Source organism: Lycorma delicatula, chromosome 10 (assembly GCF_047948215.1).
Source record: "Lycorma delicatula isolate Av1 chromosome 10, ASM4794821v1, whole genome shotgun sequence".
Classification (NCBI taxonomy): Eukaryota; Metazoa; Arthropoda; class Insecta; order Hemiptera; family Fulgoridae; genus Lycorma; species Lycorma delicatula.
The window spans coordinates 21402826-21429392 of record NC_134464.1 but is presented as its reverse complement, the minus strand read 5'-3'; the positions used below and the strand labels follow the sequence as shown (position 1 = coordinate 21429392).

The 26567-nt window shown below is 28.5% G+C and overlaps 1 protein-coding gene across 3 annotated transcripts in view; it reads left to right on the top strand.

Annotated features, from left to right (window-relative positions):
• The window catches only part of LOC142331279 (CD109 antigen-like), a 144654-nt gene that overhangs the window by 12578 nt on the left and 105509 nt on the right, over positions 1-26567 (top strand). The gene's annotated exons all lie outside the window — the stretch shown is intronic.

Sequence of the window (26567 nt, the reverse complement as noted above, 5' to 3'; positions counted from 1 at the left end):
TCACAAGAAACAATCAAATGTTTTTGTTTCTCAAGAAGCAAAACCAGTCTTTTCTAAATCCAATAATTTTATAATATACAGTAGCATATGTACCTGTTTTTTTACTCCTTTGTACGAACTAAAGGAAGTATTGTGATCGCGAAAAACTTCGGTTTTCAGATTTCAACAGAAATATCCATTTTGACCATCCGTGAATCCATTTTGACTAATTTCAGTGTGACGGATGTACGTATCTCGCATAACTCAAAAAAGATTAGCCGTAGAATGTTGAAATTTTGGATTTTGTACTGTTGTAACATCTAGTTGTGCACCTCCCATTTTGTTGCAATCGACTTGACCAAAAATGTCCAAAAAAAGCATAAAATAAAAAATAAAAATTTTTTAGGCTTTTCCTTAACTGCAGTAATAAGCTCTCATTGAGAGCTTTTCAACTATATATCATAAGTGGTACTTATTTTCATTGGTTCCAAGCCAAAATAAATTTTAATTAATGAAATATTTAGATCTTACAAGGGGAAGGCACATCGATTCGAATGAAACTTCATATCCATTTTTTAACGTTTTTTTAAATTTTAATATATTCATTTATTAATAATTATTAACCTCGGATTGTAAAAACATTTTACGATAAATAATAATTAACAACAATAAAAAAAACATGAAAAAATGTCAGAAATTATTAATGAAATACAATTTTATGTACTTCTCATTTAAAAAAAAAAATGTGTATATATAATTTAATAGGCGTACAAGGAAGTCATGTAGTGTCCATATCAGATTTCTTAATCTTAGATATTAAACTTATTTTTTGTTTTACGTTTCCCACGGACAAACAAATTATCGAATTCCCGAGAAACTTAATTTTTATTCATATAGAAGTAAATGGCATTTATTGAATAAATGTCAAGTTTTTCTGTTTACTGAATGAGTGTTTACTGCTGTTTTGATTTTATGATTTATTTTTTATTTTAAATAAGATGAAAATTACACTAAACGTACAACATACCATATTGCAAAGGATCATATTTAAATAATGAAATCGTAATAAAATTGAACAAATTAAACTTATTAATAAGAACTATATCAATAAGTATACGCTTGAAAATATCTGCTCTATATATTCATTCTTTAGGTCTTTCAGTTGAACATTACATTGTTGAAGTAAAATTTTTAGTTGAAAAAAAAAGAAACGATATTACTCGTAATAACAATTTCCCATGTATACTATATTTTCAATTACTACTTTGGTTTGGGTTGTCTGTGTGAGGAAAGGGAAATTCCTCTACTTTATTTAATTTTTGGGTTTAAAGCTATGAATTCGATTTGACACCCGCCGGATCTAATTTTACCCGGATGCATATAATCTTGGATTTTAGCCTGGAGAAATTAGATTTCGTTTGTCATTTGCAGTAAACAGAACAGTTTAAAATTGTGAAAAGCCTAGAAACTTGTATAGAATAATTGATTTTCACTGCCTTTTTAATTAACGTATTTTATTTAAATTTTTAGCATATAACAAAAAAAAAATTCAGTTCTACAATATGTTTTCAACGGAACAACTAATATTCATTTTTAAATGTAGTGTCCATCAATAATGCCTATCTTAATCATGTTAGTCGTACTGCATTATTTAATTACAAGAACTTTGAATTGTACTTAACTAAGATTTTGTGAAATGCGTATGCTTTTTGTAGTAGTTTACTGTTGTAGTTTCAATCTGGTAATCTAATTACATTTATTATTAATTCGTAAATAATATACAACGTAATTTTTAATGCGATAATTTAATTAAGGGTCAGCTGAATTACTAAGAACGCTGATTTAAGGAAGCGCATTTCTATTAAACGCCCGGTTTTTTCATTCCAACCCATACTGCTCAGTAAACTCCATGAAGTGTTTAAAGTGGTTTATATAAACATAAGGAAATATTTGTATGACTATTATTATAATAATAATAGCATTCATATAAGCGAATTCCTAAGCGGAAACAATAACAGTATTTGTAGACCGTTTTTAGTTATAATTTTAAAATTATTTATTTATTCTATATTTAGCCATACAGTTTTTTAGTACCAGCGGATTATTTGTATTTTAATGCATAAGCAAAGTCATAAAAGTTATTCAGTGATTAATAACAATATTCAAAAAGTTTGTAAGTTAACGAAGGTAACTTACTCATGTGTGTTTACTTACGTACATATATAAGCGTAAATATATACAATAAAAACCTTTGATAAAGTACAAAAAATAAAATTAATTTATTTGAAGGTTACTCTAGTTGCATTGTTGCAAGACTGTCACTATTGTTCACTTTTTCTAGCAAACCGGCATTCGACGTTACAGTACATTTAGTAATAATTACAATAAATCATCTGTCATAAAAATAGTATCGTGATAGTTTAGTTCTTATCAAATTAAGTGAAAAACATTCATCGATATTGTTTATATCTGTACCTAATCTTTTATATTAAAATATGTTTGATGGAGAAAAGATACATTTTCATTTTCATTTTCATTTTGAGTGGTTTTTTTAAAAATACTTTGTGTTTTTTGCGTATAATATTAAATTTCCACTTTTTATTCTTTGTCATCAACCCTTTTTTTTATTTTTAAAGAAGCTGGAATATACTTAATATCCGTTTGCGTGTAATGATGCTATTAGCGAGCGCATAGTGATGTAGCATTAACCGCTGTTTTAATTGCTGTAATTTTCTTATCATATTTTTTTGAAGTAAATTGCTAATCTCTCTCTCTCTCTCTCTCTCTCTATATATATATATATAAAAATGTTAAGTTCGTTTGAGTACGGCTTCAAAAACTCAAAATGTTCTGCACCGATTGAGCTCAAATTTTAGCACGATATATAACCCGCATCAAAGATTGTTTTCATCTATTTTTAATAAATCTATCTATCTATTTATTTTTAATTTGTACATTTTTAATTTGGAAATGTAAACAAAGGAAAACCAATCAGATCAATGCAAGATGGCCGCTGTCAAACACAACGACCAAATTTCTTTGAATTATATTTAACAGCTAAAACATCTGTATTTTATTAAAAAAAAAAAAAAAAAACACGATAAAAAAAAGTTTTAGCACGATATATAACCCGAATCAAATATTGTTTTCATCCATTTTTAATAAATCTATCCTATCTATTTTTAATTGGTACAGTTTTTTAATAAATAAGAGGCTAATAAATCAGATGGAAATGTAAACAAAGGAAAACCACTCAGATCAATGCAAGATGGCCGCTGTCAAACACAACGACCAATCACAAAGAGCCCGTATGGCCGTTGCCAATGTAAACAAAATCACAACTGATTAAGTAACAAATTTTTTTGAATTATATTTATCAGCTAAAATATCTGTATTTTATTAAAAAAAAAAAAAAAAACACCAAAACAAAAATAAAAGCCACCAAGAGGGATGACAGTAAATAAATTAAAACACCCAACTTTCTTATAGCCCAGATAGACTTAAAGACTATGCAAACAAAAAAAGTCGAAATAACCAAATACACAGAAAATAATATCCGTACATAATGACCAAAAAATCCTTTGTTAGGTTATTTTTTTACATATATGTGACCAAACAATCGTTTTTTGGTCATTTAGCGTTCTTTGCTATGTAAAAGCAAAGAACAAAATTCACAAATAGTAACACTGAAACCACACAACTAAGTATTCGTTTTTTTCTGTTTTTTCTAACCTCCGAAACCACCGTTATGCATTGCTTCAGATGATGATATGAATGATTTATAGCGTATGAAAATGCCATGCCTAACCGGGATTCCAATTCGGAACCACCGGATTAAAGTCCGAGACGTTACCACTCGCGCCACGGAGGCCGGCAAACATATTCGTTAGGAGCCGAATAAAAACACGACTTAGCAATATGGCGTTGTGTGTCAAACCAATTTTATATGGAATATAATTAATTTTAATACGCGAAACCCTTTGCACTGATTGAACATTAACTTAAACCTCTTCAAAAATTATTCCTTTTGAACTAAGCCACATTTTGATATTGTTTTTCTATAACACGATAAAATTCTTTTCGTTTAATGATAAGAAGCGTTGTCGAAGACAATAACCGAATTCTCTTCCAAAGGACATAATACACATAAACTATTTCTAAATAATTCAAATTCGTGTAATTTTTTACGAATCACGTTTTTATCAAAATCTCACCTTTTTCTCAATTAACCTACTAATTCATTAGTAGATTCATACTCGAGAATCACGTTGTACACTGAAGCAGCATAACTTCTACTTACGTTAGCAGTTTATTAACATCTGAAATCAACGCCGTTTGATTATTCTGTAATTTGTAAGCATTACTCTGCTTTTGTAAGCATTTAAAATGATGTTTTTTTGCACGACTTAAGGGCTTTTTTCGCAGCCCACAAATATTTATATATAAAAATGTTAAGTTCGTTTGTGTACGCTTCAAAAACTCAAAATGTTCTGCACCGATTGAGCTCAAATTTTAGCACGATATATAACCCGCATCAAAGATTGTTTTTATCTATTTTTCGCATGTCACATACCCACGACCGCGAGAAAATAGTTTTTTTAACGGTCAGCTGTGTACCAGTGACCGCGCCATCTGCCGGAAGCGAGGGGAACACTCGCCATACTAGCTAACGACAACCGCAGTCACATGTGAAACAATACCTGTTCCCATTACATTGTTTATTAACAAAAAAAAAAAAAAAAAAAAAACGTATCCACTTGCATCTGATTCAGATTATTATACAATCTGAATTAAATATTCACTTTAATCGAGGTACTTTGGTGTGATCGTGTCGTGATTGAGCTGCGCCTTTCACCAAGCTCTGAATTTATTAGAAAACTACCAACAGTGGGATATATGTATTAATGACGCGTGCAACACTGGACATCCAAACCAAATTCGCACATTATTCGCAATTATATTGACCGCTTGCTTCCCTTCATCTCACACAGAGTTATGGGAAAGATATCGATCGCATATGGCTGAGGATATTTTGCATAGAGTACGCCTAGAGAATACCAATATGACCATGGAATTTACAGAAGGCATTTACAACGAAGCATTGATAAATATTGAAGACAAGTGCTTAGCTATTGCAAATAAAGTTCTTAGTCAATTGGGAATGCTAGCACCCATCCGAGCTGCGATTGCTTCATTTAATGTGGATTTACGCCGTGAACAGAGTTACAACATTGGTGATCTTCAGTCATATGTCCAATCAAACATTCCCGAATTAACGCGTGAACAGAAAGGCATTTATGATCATATAATGCAAATGATAGATGACGGAGTTGGGGGGACCTTCTTCTTGGATGCGCCAGGAGGAACTGGGAAAACATTTCTCATTAGATTGATTCTAGCAACGCTTCGATCAAAATTGACAATTATCCTGCTGCGGAATATTAATCAGCCAAAACTCTGCAACGGCACGCGACTTGCAGTTAAGAAATTGATGAATAACGTAGTGGAAGCAACGATTTTAACGGGGTCTTTCAAAGGTGAAGATGTCCTCATTCCTCGAATACCCATAATCCCGACCGATACACCATTTTAATTTAAAAGATTGCAATTCCCAATTCGATTGGCATTTGCAATCACAATCAATAAAGCCCAAGGTCAATCTTTAGAATTGTGTGGTTTAGATTTAGATGCGGATTGCTTCTCACATGGGCAACTGTATGTTGCGTATTCTCGAGTCGGCAAACGAGATAGCCTTTATATCTACGCAGACAGTGGAAAAACAAAAAATATTGTATATCCACAAGTATTGGAAAATTAAACTTCTATGAAACGTATGCTTTGTTTTGTTTCTCATTTCTCATCCATGCAACCACAATGTGCCACAGCGAAGCGTGGCGGGTAGAGCTAGTTTTACATAAAAAAAACAACGTATAATTCACTTAACGGTAACAATTTTGCCTTAATCTAGTACACATTCAGTTTTTCGTTCAAAATCAAATAACATGAACTTTTTAAATTCCCACTCTTTTTAACACTTTATTCTGCCTACGATTTTCCCTCGTAGTAGCCTATATTATGAATGTACTCGAAGTCAGTTGATGTTGGTAGTTGTGTAGACTATTAATTTGTTTTTTAATTGTAATTATAAGCAGTTTAATTTGAAACAATTAAACTGCTTGGAATATTGAAAATGGTTCATAATTTTTTTGCATAAACCTGGCAACATTTTTTCAAAATTTTCTTATATTTAATATAACAAACTTGTTCATTAATATCCTTTGATATTTTTCGTCAAGAAAATTTTCACCAACTCAAAACCTTAGGAAAGGGTAATACCATACATAGCCAAATGTATATATACGTCTTGGTTATTAGAATCTCAAAGGAATAACATTTCTTAAAAAGGCCATATCTTATTTATTTCTCTTTGAATAAATTTTGTTTACTATGTAGAACAGTTTTTTTCTGAGTATAGAACGTTTTATTGCATTTTTTTTTATTGTTTTCTTACAAAGTTATTCATAAAAGAACGTACGTATTACAATTACGTCATATCTCAGAAATTTTTATTCATTTATTTCAATATTCAATTACTTTGGTATAAAATATGACCTCAAAGTTATGAAATTATACACTAAAATGTTTTTCTTATTGACAAAAGGAAACTTTTTTCCTTTTTCCTGTTCTGAATTGATACTGCGTATATAATGCTTTCCGATTATGCAGCCAACTCCTTAATGTATTCAATGAAGGTGGCAATTGTAAAACTGAATATAATCTGAATTTCGGCGTGTTTAGCTTAGTGTGCAAAGTTTTTACTTTGGTAAAGTGAAGAAAACTACTATAGTCCTCTATTTTTTCCCCAGTAAGTCGATTTTGAGTGGTTTTCTTCTTTTTTTTTAAGTAACTGGTATATTTTATAATGGTATCTAACATAATTTGGATGCCTTCTTTATTAAAAACGTCATTATAAATAGTTATTGCAATTTACCCCTTGTCTGCAGGAAGTTGTATTTACAGAATTAACGGAAGTCTCAAACTAGCTCTTGTTTCAAAAATTAAATAAATACCAAAACGGTTGTATACTAAGTTATAATCTAATTAATATTAATGATTTTTCATATCCTCACAGCTTAATTCATAAAAAAATAAATTTGTGTTCTGTTGAAAAATAGAAACTTATGTACAATTGTGCATATTAACTCATTTTTTATTAGCTTGAGACTGAGTGCATGATTATATATACCTATTGAAAATACATTAAAATCGGTTGTAGGAACCGATCTGAAATTTATTATTAAGGTACGATATTGTAAAGCGCACTATTCTCTTTGTTTTTGTAAGACATCGTATTGGTCTACCTGAAGTTGCAGTCACTGTATATTCAAGAAAAGAAAAAAACATTAGTAACTTATCATTGCCATTTCTATATTTAGTTTTTACATTAGTAAAAATATTATTTACTTACTCTAGTTATACTTATTATAACAAGTGTGCTAACGTTATCTCACGTACTACAGATAAAGAAATTTTGTTTAACGAATTTGCCGAACAAAAGGTTTATGTAGGGAAATCTTATTTTATTTAAAAAATCTAATATTTATTTCTGTTTTGTTAAAACACACACGATAAATATGCAAACACTTACACTCACAATAAAGTGCACTTAACTTATGTATGTTATTCTGAGTGTTTTACTAATTTAAAATGTATTGAATTTCTCGTTTTCACCACGAACTTACATCACTTACGGGTATGAAATTACTTCCCTCTTGGAATTCCTTTAAAAGTAAAACAGTACCAGTCACGAAAACAAACCGTTTTATAGTCTTAAAATCATTATGATTTAGCATTCTGGTGAATTTTCTTGCTTGCTAACATAACAGAACCATTTATTGAGATATTTAATATACGTTTTCACGAAACCATTTTAACACGTCAATTTCTTGTTATAAGCAGACTATACATATACATTCCTTCGAGAATCTGTATTATTTGAGGTAATAGCTTCTTTAATATTCTTTCTTTTCTTCAGAAATTTGATTATGGTGGATCGAGACAGTAATTGTTTGGTAATCTTCCGTCATCCCTTTGTCAACTTCTTGATTTATGTTAAATTAATTTTGTTCTGTAATTTATTTACTATAAGCCATACCAAACGGATACTGTTGTATGTATTTTTATGTAAAATTATAAACTTTTTGAATTCACACAAAGCAAATCAGATATTACAAATAAGTATCTTTAATAATTTTCATTGTAAAAGGTACTGAACGAATCCTTACGATAATATTCAACGACTCAAATAATAGGAAAAACATAGCAATATTATTGTTGTATTTTTGAAAAGATAATTTATCTTCGTTTAAACGAAGATAGATCTCTAACAAACAATAAACTGAATAAAGGAAGTGAAGTACGAAACAGATTACCAATAAACATACAGACACAGTGCTCCATTGTAAACATGCAGTGGGAAATAAAGTTTGAGTAAAGCAGTTAAGATTCGATAAAGATTTGAAGACGTAGAGTAGCTTGCCATAGCACTACGTACACTAAGATAAATAAACAAAGTCGTTCAGATATTTATAATTTTGTTTTAAATTCAAGTTATTGTCGAGCATTTCAAATAAAATTGAAGTTGGCATTTACTACATTTGATAATAATAGTATTGGTGATAAAACACAACCAGACCGTAATGGCTGAGCTAATGCGAACGCGTAGTCCGAGTACAGTAAGTAACTTGCAGGATCTATCAGCTGGTAGTTAAAGAGCGGTGGTAGACCAGGCGTTGCTGATTGCTATTTACCGGTTTATATCCATTTTTAAAGTTATTGTAGCAGGGTACTGATGTGATGACGAATGTAAACGAATATAAATGAACCTCTCTTTTTAACTTTTTGATCGTATTTTACTGTATCATCAAACACGGAATGTACCGGTTTTAGTAAAAACGAACTAACGATCGTGTTTGTGCTACAAACGATTTACAAAACTTATATTTTGTGCTGAGACCCAAAAAGGTCTACAGTAGGTGGGTTTACCGTCTTCCACGATTGACATCTTTGTATCAATTACAGTTTTGTATTGGTTGTATCGGAGATCTGCCGGAGATTTAAGATTATTTGTCATAGACCGATTTATCTTTGAAATGTCATCGTTCTAGCTAGATTTTCCTGTATATTGCTACCTCATACTTACTATGAGGAAGAGCACGTGACATAGACAGTCCGATCTAAATATTACTTAAAATATAAGGGTTCAGACAATTAAAAATCGAATTAGTATGAGTATTTTGCGGCAATATTGCCTTGGAATAACATACGCGCGCGTTTGGTAGTGTTTTCGTGAGGGTCACACTTGGATATTTTTCATTAGATTACTTGGTTATTGTGGTTTTACTTGAAGCGTCATTCAGATGAATTCATGAAAACCTTAATTTCGTATAGGTTTTTTAAATTATTAATTATGGGCATTATAAATTAAATGCGATAAAATCTTTCTTGACTGACTTGGACGGGGACACTATTACCCGAACACACAAGAAATTCCATTATGAAAAGTTAAAATAAAGAATACAAAGTGCTAGTCTGTCTATATAATTTTTTTTAAATTGAATTTATTGAAAAACTGATTTTTTTTAATAGATAAAGAAAACAAAAAAGATGTATTTGTATTTAAGATACGTGTAAGTATAAATTAAACTGTTGTTACTTGAATGCACATTGATTTTTTTTTTAGTGATTTTTCATTCTGTCAGTTTTAATAAATAAGCTCTTAATTAGATTTGAAATTCGGTATTCTTTTTTTTTAATTAGGGTAATAATAGTCTGTGATTGTTCGCCTATAAAAAATGATAAAATAATCAAGATTAAAAAAAAATACCAATACTTAGAATTAAAAATACAGTGGTAATGCACATCTTTCAATCCCTCTCTTTCTTTCTCTCTCACACTCGCTCAAAGTAACTTTCTTTTTTTTAAATGTTGAAATTGTTCATTAATTAGCTTATTAATTACTAGCAGATACCCGCATCTTTGCATGCTTACTTGTATTGTAATAATGTAGCCAATAAAAAAAAAATAAGTTTTTTCTATAAAAAAAGAGAATATACAACAAAAAAATCATCGATATCGGTGCATTAGAACTCACAGAATAAAGCAATTAACACATCTCACAAACTGAAAAGTTTTTCAAAATTGCACAATCGCTTAATTTATTGAAAAATGGACGTATGATATACAGTTTTTACTTGCTTTTTTGTAACTCGCAATGTTAATTTTTTCATGTTTGTCCTCAAATCTTGCATCCTTAATTTAACATACTTCCTGACATTGCAGATCGATGAAATTTTACGCAGTTACTAAGGTCGGGTGACAATACAATATTCCAGCAATACTTTTGCAAAGATTCCCCGTACAGGGGTAAATTAAGAGTTAAAATTAAGGGCGCGGATGTTAAAAATTGCAAAATCTGCGAAACTGCTATGCGGGGTTTTTGGGGTTCAGATGACAAATCCGATTGCCGTTTGACATAAAAAATGACAAAAACTTGGTACGGGAGTTTTTGTGGTTTCGAATCTGACAATATTAAGTAAATTACATAAAAACTTCACTATTTCGTTACTTTGTATAGTAAATGTTTGACTAAAAATTTGTTTGATATTTTATAGATTTCAATATATGACGTTATCTTTTTAAATCCATATTAGCCTATTTATTAAACTCATGCAATGTTTGATAATAATTTGATTAAATTATGACCAAAAAGAATAAAGCAAGTTTTTAAAGATTTTGAAAAATTTCTGTAGTATTATTCCTATCCTATATATTTTTCTTATAATTATATAAATGCGAAAGTTTGTGGATCTGAATGTTTGCAACAGCATCACATGAGAACCAACCAACAGAATGTTTTGTAATTTTCGGGACACATTCATGTTATCGCAGGAAAGACTTTAAACCATAGAACGAAACCCTAGCCCTCTTGGGGGGTTAAGATATTAAATAAAAAACAAAAATGAATCCTTTTACTTCATCATATTTCTGTCACCATTGCAACAAAAATATAATGGAGTAAGACGGCGAATTCTTTTTTCTTTAATGAATATTTGTAAAATTTTTAATATTCTCATAACCATGAGGAAAACGAAATCGTCGTAAATAACAATTAAAGCATGTTCAACTTATAAAAACTACCAGTGTATTGTATTTTCTTCATAGTAAAAGTTTGGTTAGCACAGAATTCGAAATTTTGAGTGGTCTGAAGAATACAGGTTTCAAAATAGTCGGCTCCCACCTAAAACAGTTAAACCACCATAAAAACAGTTTGTTCAGGTAAAAAAGTATTTTGGATGGTTCTTAACGTTAGGGTACAAACACCACGAGGAGGTAATCGTATTTCGTTTCTCATTTTCTTTTTTATTGTAATTAAAAATGTTTTAAAACAAATTCAGAGAGTACATAACATACGAAAGAAACAATAATAATACAAAGGAAATAGATTCATACTTATACATAAATATTTAAACACATACTGTATACATTTTAAATAACATAATTATATTGACACCGACCGGCAGAAGAACAAAACAACCATTGTTTGCCAATGGGAGCAATCAGTTATATTTTTCGCTAATACTATAACTATATACTATACATTATAAAACAATAGAAATAATAAAAAGCAATTTTAAAGAAACACCAGAATATACAAAAGCATTGATCACAATTGTAAGGAATATTTGTCTCCAAAACTATTTAAAATAGAGAACAAATGGTACAAACAAAAGGTTTAGCTATGAGTTCTCCTATCTCTGCAAGTATGTCTGAGATTTTATACAAAATTTTGAAAATATTATAATTAATGATATATTAAATACATTTTTTAGATACTGAAATTGAAATAAACAAGGACAACTTTACATAGAAACAACTGTTTATAGAAAATCCAAAATGAATAGCACCACACCGTATGTAAATTCTAATAATCCATGATCACAAAAAATTGTTACACATAAAAACCTGATTTTTAGAGCTTTACAATATACAAAAAACTGTGTTTTTACTGTTTTTCACTTGTTTTCAAACTCAAGAAGTAAATAGATTCAATAAAACAAATAGCAGTATTTATGGTTTTGATTTTGGAATTATAGAAAAGATGTATAAAAAACAAAAAAATTAAATACCATAATAATTTTACAAAATTACAACAAAAAGCTTATTAACAATTTTTTCTTACAATACAAATGTACAAATAAAATAATAGAAAAAATGATTGATGTTTGTGATACAAAATAAATATAAAAAAGGCTAACAAATCAAATAATCATATTTAAGAAATAATAAAAATGATGGAGAAATTTTAAGTGGAGTATACAAAAATTAAGTATAATGAATGTAATAAAATTTATATTGGTAAAACTAACAGATCCTTTAAAAAAATATTCACGGATCATTATAACGCCTACAAAAACAAAAAAAGAGTTGTATCTAACATGGCTGACTATCTGCTGCAATATAAACTTCTGATTGTAAAAGTTATTTGGAAATTTTTGAAATTTGTAACGACAATAAAATAATAAATATAGTCTAAAAATATTACATTTATAAATTTAAAAAAAAAGAAACATAAAATGATTAATTTACAGATAGTTTTTGAAAAATGACACTTTAATTAAAGACAGCCAATTGTAGCAGTTTTTTTTCGTTTTTAATCTCCCCGCTCCCCGGAGCCAGATCCTCAATTACGCATAAAATCAGCTCCGAGGGGCGCCTTCGCCCCAAACTACCTCGGTAGGGCGCTAGGTCCCACACAAGTAGCCGGGACTCGGCTACCTGGGTGGGGCCTAGTTTTGTGCTAGTTGTGCAGTTTGCAACAATATTTACATAGTTATGACATTTTAAATTTATATAATTCTAGTTGATAGTGATATTATGTTATTCTGCTTTTATAATTGCTAAATTTTACATCTTCATTTAAGTTTTTATTTTTTCGTATAATTATAAAATTATGTACCAATGTACCAAGTAACGATGCGGATTCCGCGAAAGTTAACTGTTGGTAGTTTATTAGATTTTTTCTATTAATGTGTGTGGTGTTTGTTTTTACAATTATTATTTTGAGGTACTATACACTATATATATATATATATATATAGACCATTAAGGAGAAATAATAATGAGAGCTATCCAGGTTAATAAAATTAAAGTTATGATTTAATTTAATGTTTATTAATTATTAAGTAAATACTGTGTAAAATAAGAAATACTAAGATTGACAAGTGATAAGAAATAATTGTGAATAATGGTTCCAGTAATAATTGCGAGTGTAATGATAGCTGTTCGAAAAGCGTTGGTAACTAATTTTTATGAATCAACTGACTTATTGATTAGCCCAATTGATTGATCAGCTGACGCGGATTAGCACACCTCTCAACAAAATTTAGCCTTTAGCTCTTAATGGTAAGGTAGTAGTAATATCCGATGTCTGTAAAATGTACTACACATATGGTTAAGATATAACAGGTGAAAATTTCATTTGTATTTTCCATAAATAACAATCAATTAAGGTTCTGCATGACCTATTTATTCATTTGTGAAAAAGCGTAAGTATTTTTGGAGCTTTCGTGTTTTTATAAAAAGCGTTATATATTTGATCTATTACTTGCTATTAATCTTTGTGTTAAATTCATGCAGTGTATGTGACTTCAATTATCTAATAAATATTTCTCATTTTATAAATTTGTATTTCGTACACATGAATTTAAAGAATAATAGAGCATTTACATTATTATTTTATATGGATAATTTGTGAAGTAAATCATGTTTTGAGCTTATTATGAAATGATTACCATCTTGATATCTTTAATTACTGTGCTTTCAATGAAACCTTTTATATGCTTAATATACGTACGAAATAAGCGTGGGCCATACTTTATGGGGCGTGACCTGCCTTTGCAAATTTATATCAATTAAAGAGATAGATTTAGTGCTTGCATAACTACTTTACTCTCGCCTAACGCTGAAGTACGGACAAGATATATAATAAGATGTATTGGTTTTTTTATGTATATAAATGTGTGTATGTGTGTGTGTGTGTGTGTGTGTGTGTGTGTTTTACATAACATACATTTTATAAAAAATGTATGTAATACCTGTTTGTACTTTTTATATTGTTTGGTCAGAGTAAAATTGCAAAAAATATATTTCTATTACTGTTTAGCCTTCAGAACCACCGTTAGGTATTATTTCAGAGGATGAATAGGATGATATGCATATATGTAAATGAAGTGTAGTCTTGTACAGTCTGACGTCGACCGTTCCTGAGATGTGTGGTTAATTGAAACCCAACCACCAAAGAACACCGGTAACCACAATGTAGTATTCAAATCCGTATAAAAGTAGCAGCTGTCTTTACTAGGATTTGAGCCTTAGAACTCTCGACTTTGAAATCAGTTGATTTGCGATGACGAGTTCACCACTAGACCAACCCGGTGGGTTAGTAAAAATACCTAATTACATGCGTATTTTTTTTAGGAATTGTTTATTTGTAAATTAAGATGCATGAACTCTTGTTTCTCTACCACGTATTTATGTCTTGATATTATAAGTTAATTGATACGGAAATCGGACATATTATCGATCTCAAATCACAATATCCTAATTCACTTGAATAAGAAGATGCAGGTAGTTGTTTCGTAATATGATGATTTCTGTATCTTTATTTTAATATTATGATCTCAGTATTTTTTAATATAAACATCCGACAATTTATAAGAGAGAAATGTTATTTATTTAATAATATTATTATCTGGTTTTAAAATACTTCACCTTTATAACGCTTGAAAAATGTTAGAATATGGAATGATAATTCAATTTGTAGATTAAATGGATTTAGCAGCTAGCTACCTGTAGATCCTTCTTTACTAAGGGAAATACTGAATTTTAAGATTAGAAATGTTTTTTAACCGTTTTTGTGGGTGTGTTTATTATATCTTTCTCATAAAAAAGGATGGTACGTGAGTTTGTTTGTTGAATGTGCTTACATTTTTATTTTAGTAGCTATTGTTGGTGATACCACCAATACAATTCAAGAAACAGCTAAAAATGCTCAGGATTTTGAAGCTTTCCGTTGTAAAAGTTTTTGTGTTGTTAGTGCGCTAAATTCATGAACGTTATTTAGTTACAATTGGCAAAAGCATTTAATAAAATCATTTTTAATGAAACATAAACCGTGTAACATTTCCGCGGCGGGCCGTAAACCTGCCTTTTTTGTAGTACTGTAACAGCAACGATTGAAGGTAACCTGACATGAGAAACAAATCATTCCCAAAAATGTCTTAGCCAATCCAAGAATAATAAACATCTATGTCATATCTACGTATTACAGAAAGTGAGGAGCGAAATGGGTTTCCTGTTCACTGTGGTCCTTCATCACCGAGTTAAATGTAACCCTTTAGGAATTTGTAATAAAATTAATTCTTTTATAAAATTTATTATTTTCTTTTACAAAATATTGCGTTTAAACAGCTTTAATTTGTTGTATTTGTATCGTTAATATTCTTAATAATAATTTCATATTTTAAAGTTTATTGCATCTAGCATCTAATTTATATTTTATTGTAATAATTGGTTAATTAGGTTAGTCACTTAGTTAAATCTTAGCTAGTATTTGCGCTTTTGGTGAGTTTACCACAAAAAAAAAAATATATATATATATATATATATATATATTTCATGATGTAAGGCTGAAAAATATTAACATAAAAGTATTTCCATCGTAGTGTCATTATATTGGTGAATTGTACCTATTTTTATTCACTGAAATGCAATTAGGTACTACTTTCTTAAGCTTTATTATGTTTCTTTGATTTTTAGAATTTTGATACACTCTGATTCATCGAAATAATAAAATATTGTTAATATAGAAACAGTAGTAAAAATTGAGAAGTTTATTTATGCTAAGCACAATCATCAAATATGTAATTTTTTGTTATGTTATTCTATTATTATTATTTTTATCGATATTTTATTTTAATGAACTGATTGATTGAACAGTTTTGATGAAAGAAAACAATCGAATCGGGTGTTTAATGTAGGATTTTATGGGTATTTTTAAATAGATGAATAGAATCTAATAAAATCGTTTTTAAAAAGTGGGTATGAATATAAAACTGCTTATGATTAATATCGTTTTATTTTGTTTATAACATGTTCAAAGTAATAAATCTAGGTCGCAATTGATTTTTACGATGTATTTTCTGGCAAATCTCATTATAGAAAACTACTTTGCTGGCATAGTTTCATGAATATTAATCGTATTGAGAATCAAATAGCGATTTTAATAATGTATTTTAATCATTGATTTAAAAGTAATTTTAAAAGATATATATTTTTTAATGTTTAAAAAAATATTATGTTTTTAAACCTAAAACATAAAAAAGTTAATTGTGAAAGTTATATATATTTAACAAAATTTCGGAATTGGATAAAAACTGTAATTTTTGACTGATAACCGTATAAGTAGTTTTTGTTTCACTCAGTTTCTGACCCACTCACATCGAAATAACAAAAGTTTGTTAACATAGAAACAGTAGTAAAAATTGAGAACGTTTTCAGTTTTTGTTTTCAGATCTTGTACACAAAGCGATTACATTTAATTTTCACATATATATGTATTTTATAAAAGGTTTCAACAAGAAGATATAATAAGATTGTAATTTATGCTTAATGTACATAAAATTCTTATATCTTTTGTTATATTATTGAATAATGAAATAAAAAAATTATATTAATGATATTATTTAATAATAATCTATCCTTTCAATCAATAGAATGATCAATTTTTTAAAAATATTCCTTTTATCTATCTTAGTCGCTTGAAAAGCTAATTTTTGAGCCACTCTTATCACATTTTGGGCTTCTTTTTAAAATGTTAGTTACTGTTCTTCCATCTACGCCTCGGACATGCTGGATAAAGCTTCGAAACTCTGAAGAAGGAAGTTTAACAATACAATTGTTAAACACTGTGTATAATATCTCCTAATTAACTAATTAACTTGCCTGATTAACTCATTAACTCACTTGCCTGATTAATTTTCCTAATTAACTTGCCTGATTTAAGCCTGCTAATTGATGCTTCCATCGGTACAATTAAAGTAGTTACAGGTAGGTATAGATAACAGAGATGGAAAATTAAGGATAATTAAACATACCTAATAAGGTAAAAAACACTTGTTTTCCGCAAACATAACACTTGTAATACATCCACTTATATATAACAAAAAAATTAATTGACAAGATAAATATGTGCAATACATGTAGCTTGATAAGCTTGTGTTACCAAGCTAATCAAGATGTTTAAACAATAATTCAATTCCTCTAAACAATTGAAAAAATATAATTAGTCTGTACATTAACAGAAAGTCATGTTTAAAAATGATTCTTCAAAGTTTTTTTTAAGACTTAATGTGATCTATGATTTTCTCTGTTTATTTTTTAGTAAAAACAAATAATCGACCAATAAAATACAATTAATTGTCTTATCACTGTTGTTACAAAAAATAAAATTTATATATATATATATATTACAAAAATAATAATGCTAGATTTCCTTTGCTAATTAATATAAATTTATATTTCTATTTATAGATATATTATATATATATAGATGTGAATCAAAGATGAATATCATTATGCTGTTTCAAACCGTTAGCTTATTAATATTCGTAGTGGATATACACTACTATTTTCATACCACCAGATTAGCTATTCAGATATATTTTACTAAGTTATAAGTTAGGTTAGCGTTGTGATGCAGGCACGGTGCTTTGACGTTCATATCATTAATAAACCCTAATTAAATACAAAAATTAATGGAATTTTAATATTGATAGTTTTTTATTCAATAAAAAAGTGGCAGGTTCTAAATTTAACTAGAGAAATTATTTATGGTGCTGGGGGTGTATATGGTCACCCCCCCTAATTCGATAATGGATGTTTATTTGATTGCCCAGCCTTTCAGTTAATTTTAGAACGATGAAAAATGTATTCAGCTGTAAAATCTGTTAAAAGACAATGGCGGTAAGTTGAAATCTCTATACATAAATGTGAATGCCCTCACTGGCCTTCCTCATCACTAATTCTTCTATTTCAAGAATAAATTTGATACAGTTATTCAAACCGTAAATTGAATTTCTATAGGAAAATGAAGGAATTGTTATTTGTATTAGTTAATTACCTCTTAGAATTGAAAAATTAAGTACTGAAATTAGAAACAAAACTAACATTTGTAAACTTGTAAGAATTATTCAACAACCTTTAACTGAAATTTTTTTCACTAATTCTTAATGAGGTTAAAAGGTGTTGAAATAATTTAAGAAAAAGCTTCACTGTGTTACTTATCGCTCTCCTTCTTCCCAATCAGCTAGAAAGTTGAAATATAGACTAGTAATTTCTAAAACTTATCTAGATAAAGTAAGGAAATATTATTTTTATTGGCAATTACAAAGGATTAAATTAAAAAGGAGATCAAAAACAGAGCTGAGACATAAAGAAATAAAAACATGAAACCTGGTATGGCTCATCCCATTAGATAGTAAGCTACCATTAAAAAAAGGGATTCTTTTTTCATTCCCTTGTAAGGATAAAAAGGGTTTCATTCAAATGTATACATTAAATATAAAATTGAAAATCAATATAGATGAGCTGCTATGTTATTAAAAATATATTAGGTTTTCCCTTTGACCACCCATAAAAGGGTGAATCTAGATTAACGTTGGATTTAAATTTTTGCATATATTTTGTGATTCAGTTGTTATAAAAGCTAAAATTTATTTTCTAAAGGTACTTAACAATATCTTATTGAAAAATTTGCTTATTTTTAACTACCTTATTTTTTACTGTATGATGCAGTGTTTTTACAGCTAATATAATCCTTGGCTGCTTCCTGAAAATATTAGCCTTCTTTTCATTGTTCGGGTAGATATGGTCATATTACTGTCTTTTGGAGTTGTTTATTTAACTCATAACTTAATGAGCATAATTATTCGATTTTTATGTTTAATTCAACCATTCTAATAAACCCGTAGCGGAATATCTTATTCCTAATAATTCAGCAACACATATTTTTCTAGTTTTCATCAATAAAAGTGATGGCTATCCTAAATTTTTAAGTTTTTTTAAATTTTACGCTTTTTCATAATTGCAACTGAAGTATAAACAAAAAAAATTCTTCAGTAAAATAAACCTGGACAAGTAAAATAAACCTTGCACGTATGTCATCGAAGCTTAATACAAACTCTCCCAAGTAACAATTAATTCTAAATTTCTCGTAATTTCGTTTATTTAAAACTTTAAAAATGTTGTGAAGTTCACAACGAAGTGAATCAGCCGATTTTAAGTCTAGACTTAAATTAATCTAAAACTAGAGACTTAAGTCTTAAGACCAGACTTAAACAGAATTAGGTTTAAACTGTAATTCTCGTATAATAAACTAGACTTAGTGTGATAAACGTTTCCTTGCTAAACACGGTAATAAACATACTGAACTGATACTCGTACAACTGAGCAGTAGCCCACGGATAAAATATTTAAAATCCGATGTATTATAACATGTTTATTAGATTGCTTTAATTATTTTATAACGTTAATCTTTAAAATATTTCAACTTTTCCTGTTTTCTTATCGTACACGTATTCAAATCAGTTCCGTCAAAAGCAAGTCGGATGGTAGGAATTGTAATGCAGTGAACTACAGTTCCCTGTACAAAAATTAATTATGAAATAGGCCTATGGTTTATTTTTCTTTGAAAGAAAATTATTTAACTGCTATTTACATAATTTAACCCGTAGGCTGGTATTTTCAATTAATCATTTCCTTTGACTTGTAGTTCGCGTGATCTTTATAATCTGCTGCTATTTTTCGATTGTAAAGTACTTTCCTTCTTAAAATGGTTATTATTAATGTAGGCCAATAACTAAAAGCTTTTATGAAAAGGTCAGACTAGCTCATTGTTATAAAGTTATTGATCTTGATTATTATTATTATTTCTTGCATTAATACATATTGGAACTATAGTGATATATTGAAATCTTTTCTTTTTTTTTGTAATCGATTTGATTTTTACTTCCTTGTACAATGTAAAGGAAATATTGTGATCGCGAAAAATTTAGGTTTTCAGATTTCAACGGAAATATCCATTTTGACCAACCTGAATCCATTTTGACTAGTTTCTGCGCGACGTGTTACGTACGTACGTATGTATCTCGCATAACTCAAACACGATTAGCCGTAGGGTATTGAATGTTTGGTTTTAAGACTGTTGTAACATCTAGTTGTACACCTCCCCTTTAGATTGCAATCGACTAAACCAAAAGTGTCCAAAAAAACCCAAAATCCAAAAATTCTGGATTTTAGACTTTTTCGTAATTACAGTAAAGAGCCCTCGTTGAGAGTTTTTTAACGATATATTGTAAATGGTACTTATTTTCATCGGTTCCACAGTTATAGCCGAATGAAATTTTAATTAATGAAATATTTGGATCTTATAAGGGGAAGGCACATCGGTTCGAATGAGACTCATGTCCTTTTTTTAACTTTTTTTTTAATTTAAATATTTTGATTTATTAACAATTATTAACCTCTGATTGTAGAAAAACCTTTACGGTAAACAATAATTCAATAATAACAATAAAAAATAAATTATGAAAAAATATCAGAAGTTATTAATAAAAAAAAATTTAATGTACTTTCATTTTAAAAAAAAATGTGTATATGTAATTTAACAGACGAACAAGAAAGTCATCTGGTATCCACATAAGATTTTTTTTATTTGTTTTTTAATTATGTATTTTTCAATTTTCAAGTTAATTTATCTACCACAATAATATTGCCCTGAAGGGAATTTCTCAAAACCTAAATCAAGTTTTTAACATACTCGAAAAATATTATCAAAAGCACACTGTTTCTTTATTTTTCTTGTGACATTCCCTCAACTTTGAATGTTAGAGTGATAATTATTTTTCAACAATGCAATAATAACGTAATATTCGCCTTAAAGTAGAATGAATTTTTTGTGTCTTCAAGTTACTAGGGTGGTTCGCTGAGGTGGACTACTCTTGATGACTGACCGGGGACCCCCTGAGTTCGTGGGTAATAAAAAATAGACCGACACCCGTCTGGATCTCTCCCTAGTGAGGGGGTACGCTTAGAGCCAAGCATATAAAAGATCCAGTCCCGGCCTACTGGGTGAACGATCCCCGCGGAGAACGGCATAGCCGGGTTCCACGGGGTCTCAGTAGGTTAGAAGCAAAGGCAACCTCTGAGGGTGTGCAATGCATTAGCTAGTCCACCCTCCTAGGTATGGGAGAAAAAAGTTACTAGCTACTGTTGCTGAAACAGTAAATGTGTCATTATATAGTAAAAATTTATATATATATAAAAAGAGATGACTCGGCCTGCTAGGTTTTGCATGATTCCTACATATACTTATTTCTGGTGCGTTCCCTTATTTTTACAAAAGAATAAGACTTCTATTTTATATTTACATTTTAATCCAGTTTTTTAGGGATACGGTCAATTGTTTTTATCGCATTGCGCTCCTTATTTCAGTTCTGCTTGTTGAGAAGTCAGGCAATTTCTATATAATTTGATAATAATAATAATATTATTAATAAATTTATTAATATTATTAATAACAATATTATATAATTTCTGTAATTTTTTATTAGTTTCCTTTATTAGCCTAATCTGTTTCATCGTATTTTATGTGCGTTCTTTGTTTGTTGGCAATAAAATAAAGAGAATCTAAAGTAAAGAGAATCTTAGGTTGTAGAATCCTAGCAGTTAAAAGATTAAAATGCATAGAAGGGTTTATTTTTCAAGTTGAATCTTGTTAAAAATAATTCTTACTTAGAGGTTTTAAAAATGAGATACTGTTAATTGTATCAAACTTACAAACAGAAGCTACAAGTAATAATTCTACTATTTCACAGTTTTTTCAATGAAGGATGTGGTAATGAGAGGGATGTCATTCGATTCGTCAATATATGGCCAAGTTTATGATTGATTAAGATCTAGAAATCTTAAGGTTGGTTTCTCCAAGTTATGCCTGCTCAGCGGAGTTAAGTTCAGTGTCAAACTACACCAAAATATTTGAACTTAATAATCCATAATAATAACTTAATAATACACTACAAGATAGATAAGTTTCATTTACAAGTAAGGTTGATTGTGCAAACTTTACTTGATACTAATCAGAGACCTTTATTGGAATTTTAATGTGGAAACAGTTATTGCCATGAGTTTTATAAAAGAAAAAAGAGGTCCCATGCATTTTCAGATCAGATTCTATCTGAGAGGAGATATAAATTATGACCAGAAATTAATTATTAATTGAATTAAAAAATGAGTAAAGTAACTGATTTTCAATAAATATGTTTTACTATTGACAGTTGTTTTTATGTAATTATGTGAATTTTAATTAATCATTAATTTTAGTTTTGTTAGAAATAAAAAAAAATGGATTTATAATAAATTACTGATTAAGTTTTGAAAAAATAAGTTATTGTAAAGTTAATTAATGTTATTTGTTTTTATTTATTTCAACTTTTGTTGTAATGCTTGTAGTATTCATAAACACTGCAAAAATAATGAAATGCAACAAAGCATACTGCCTGACATATTTTCCTGTTGCATTTTGATGTAATTATACATAATTATTTATTGTATGAACTCAACTGTGAATGAAATTAGTGCAATAATTATATTAAAATCTAACAAATGAATGCAGTTTCATTCGTCCTGTTTTTACTACTCCTATCTGCAATCTCATCATTTTTTTTTACTTTCTTCTTTTTCTAGTCTAATAAGTTTAATAGTATTCACTTTTCAGTGCTTTATTTTTCCTTATTATATATTACTTGAACGTCTTTATGCAATCAAAAAATATATCCATTTAAAATATTAATCATTTAAAAAACAATGTTTTACAGCTTTACAATAAAAAAAATCAAAATCATTTAATGTTTGTATTACATTACAGCAATTAATTTAATATTGTCTAGTTTGAATTATAATTGATAAAAGCTATGTTAAAACTAGCAATATACAGATTATATTAGTTTATTTATGGACTTGAGTAAATTAAGTCAAAATATAAAGTGAGTTATACAGAAATTTTAATGAGTTTTTTAGTCAAGATGAAAATATTTAAAAAAATTAGTAAAGTAATATTACTGACCTGATAGGCTTACATTTTATTTCAAAAACATTTTTAGAAAATTAAGTAAAATTTTCAATTTTAATTATATTTAGTTTTTTTCATTTACTTATGGCATTTTAATTCTGTATTCTTCTGTATATTCTCACAACTTCATAGAAAGAGATTGGAACAATTGTTTACTTTTTGCAAACATGAATAAATGAATTTTATGTAGATTTCACAAGAAATCTACCTATTGTAATAGGTACCATGATTCAACTTCCAGAAAATTTTGACATATCTTCTCATTTCACATCCCCAGACCCCAAAACTACCGTCAGTTCAAAAGTATATAAATATATATATATATATCACTTTCTTGTGGACACGATAACTGCCATAATTTTGTGCCAATCACTTTAAAATTGATATTTAAATTATAACGACCCAAAATCTCAGTTGAGTTTGTTAATGGGCAAAATCGGACAATGAGGGGGCTTTTTTTTTGAAAAAACAAACTATTGCTATAACTTTCTTATTAAGTAAAATATTGAATTTGTTTAAAATTCCTACTATTAAGATAAGGCCTGAACCTTATCTAAGTAAAGTTTTTTGATATCACCAACCATTGGCTTAGGGGTGAAAAACTTTCGAGAACAAAAAAAATCATACCTCCTTTATTAAACAGAGTATCGAATCGGTATAAAGTGGTCATTAGTCTAGACATTACCTAAAACTTGACCAACCCTTTCATCAAGGGATGACCAAAATATTGCTGGAGTTATAAGAAGATGAGGCTTGTTGTATGCTAAACATGCGAAACTTTTTTCACATGCAAACATTGCTGTATTGAGTAAATTTGAAGTTTTTCTTAACTTTAAGGTGGAAATCTTTTTTATCCCCTACTTAACAGCAGTAAAATCTACCTCCACCTTCTGGTGTGCCAAAAGGGATATTTTTTTTAATCTATAGGATTTATTTCAGCTGTCAAAATTTAATCTTGATTTTTTTTTTCTTTGATGTAATTACAGAAATTCCTTCAGATTTCCAAATATATATATTTTTTATTTCACTGTTAATAACTGCCTTTGAACTATCTTTCTGAATATCTTAGGAACAGAAACACCTAAGTTCCCAATTCTACTGTTACAGGATTTTTAGTTATCCTACATTGTTTTTTTCAATTTATTAAAACTAAAATTTAAATTACAATGTTTTACTAAATATTTAAATCTTGAATGCATTTAATCAGTTTCCTCAACAAAAAAAAATGATTAAATTGATTTGCCTTCCACTCTGAGAAATAAGAGGAGAAAAATCTGAACCATTAAGGCTATCTATTCCATCTCTAATATCAATTGATGTTAGAGATATCTTATTGATATCTTATATATAATTATTGGTATAATAATATATATTATTGATTGAATGAGGTAATCAATAGTATTTCCTTAAATGTAAGATATTTTCTTGAAATGGCTGACTTCATTTTTTTGTGACAAATGGTTTTGACTTCATTTTATCTTACAGTATTTATTGCTTATCCATTTTAAGTGATTGAGATACAAAAGCCTGTACAGAAAGGTAGTCAACTTCAGCAGTCTGCATATTTGAATCATTTATTAAAAATCATATTTGATATAAATATTTCACTATTTAATTCATTCATTAATTCTTATTTATTAAACTTTATTATTCTTAGATTAGAATAATGATTTGATTAGATGTATGTTAGGAATAAGGGGAAAAGCAAAACCTTTGGTATCCATCTAACCTTGGCTGCCAATTGGATGGACTGTCTATTGTCTCATTTTTTTATAAGATTTGTCCTTCATCCTTCAGATTTGTTGAGTTGATTGAATTTCTTCATTATTTTTGTTTTACAACAGATTTAAGGATATTTGTAATAATATGTAGTTTTGATTTATTTTTTTACACATGAACTAAGTGTGAAGAGCTGTATTGATTACCATTCACAACTAATAATTTAATTCAAAAATATTTGATGAAATATATAATTTTTAGTGATTTCATCAGCTTAAAAAATAACAGTACATGTATTTAATCTTCATAGCATATTAAGAAATAAGAATTATAAAAAAATAATAAATAAAAGCAGAAAAGTCAATAATATTTTATGAAATATTTTCTTCTTTTTTTTTGTGGTATTTCAGTAAAAAGAAATAATAACAATAATTGATTGTTTCTTTATTGAAATGCAACATTCTAATTAAAATAGAGAGAGAAAGGAAAACCACAGAAATACTTATAAATCAAATCAGTTTGTCAGTTGGTAACATCTTATCTAATTTTTCAATAACATTTTTGTGCCACATTTTCCATAGTGTTGTGTGATTGAGTTTTATTACTTTTTTTGACAGTTGTAGTTGCATTTTGTGTACTTGTACACTTTAATATATGCACTTAGTTACAACTCTCTGAACACACAATTGGTCAACAAAAATATTCTTTATCGATGAATTATTTACTTAAATTTAAATATTCATAACACAAGTATAATCAGAGACATCAATATGTTATGTGTTTTAATAAAATTTTAATTGATAACTCTGATTGCCAGTGACTGGAAGCTGTTATTTGCTATATAATTCAGTTGATATTTTGATATACCACTTTGGTTTGATTGTAGCATTTTGAATTTTCCATCTGATTATACTGTTTTAACAAATCAATGATTTTTGAAGGTTACTAATGACAGTCACTCTTATTTGTATTTCTTACTGTCAATGTTATATTTAATTTAATTGATGAATACTCTATAAAGTACATTTTTTATTTTATTGTTCAGTTTCTTGTATGTACTTTAAGAATAATAGAAGTAAAGGTACACTCTTAAGTAAATTGTATCTAAGTACGAAATCAAAACAGATAAATAATCCCACCACAACTGCCAATTTGCTTAGATCTGTTATATCATTCCACTATTATACTTCATTAAAACGAATTGACTGGTTTAGTTTTATCACTCAGTATATCTAACATTTTATCAATATCTACTCTATTTTTCACAGATAAACTGAGTTATAAAACATGTACAGAAAGTTGGCCATCATCAATATACCATATTGTGAATCATTCAGTTTGCTTTAAATTTAAATAACAGAATAGTCTTTGAAAAATTCATTTTTTTATTGCATTTCATTATTCTTATTTATAAACAGTATATACCTCAACTAGCCCTTAGTTGTTCATGAGTACAATGCAGTTGTTCTTAGTTGAACTACTGTGAAGTATGTTTTTCCAGTGGGTTTCAAAATCAGATGGCTATGGAAGAGTAGTTTTGCTATTTATATGACAGCTGTCTCTGTCAATCTTAACTGTATATTCAGACAAAAGCATTATGTGCATGTACTAGTAATGTATA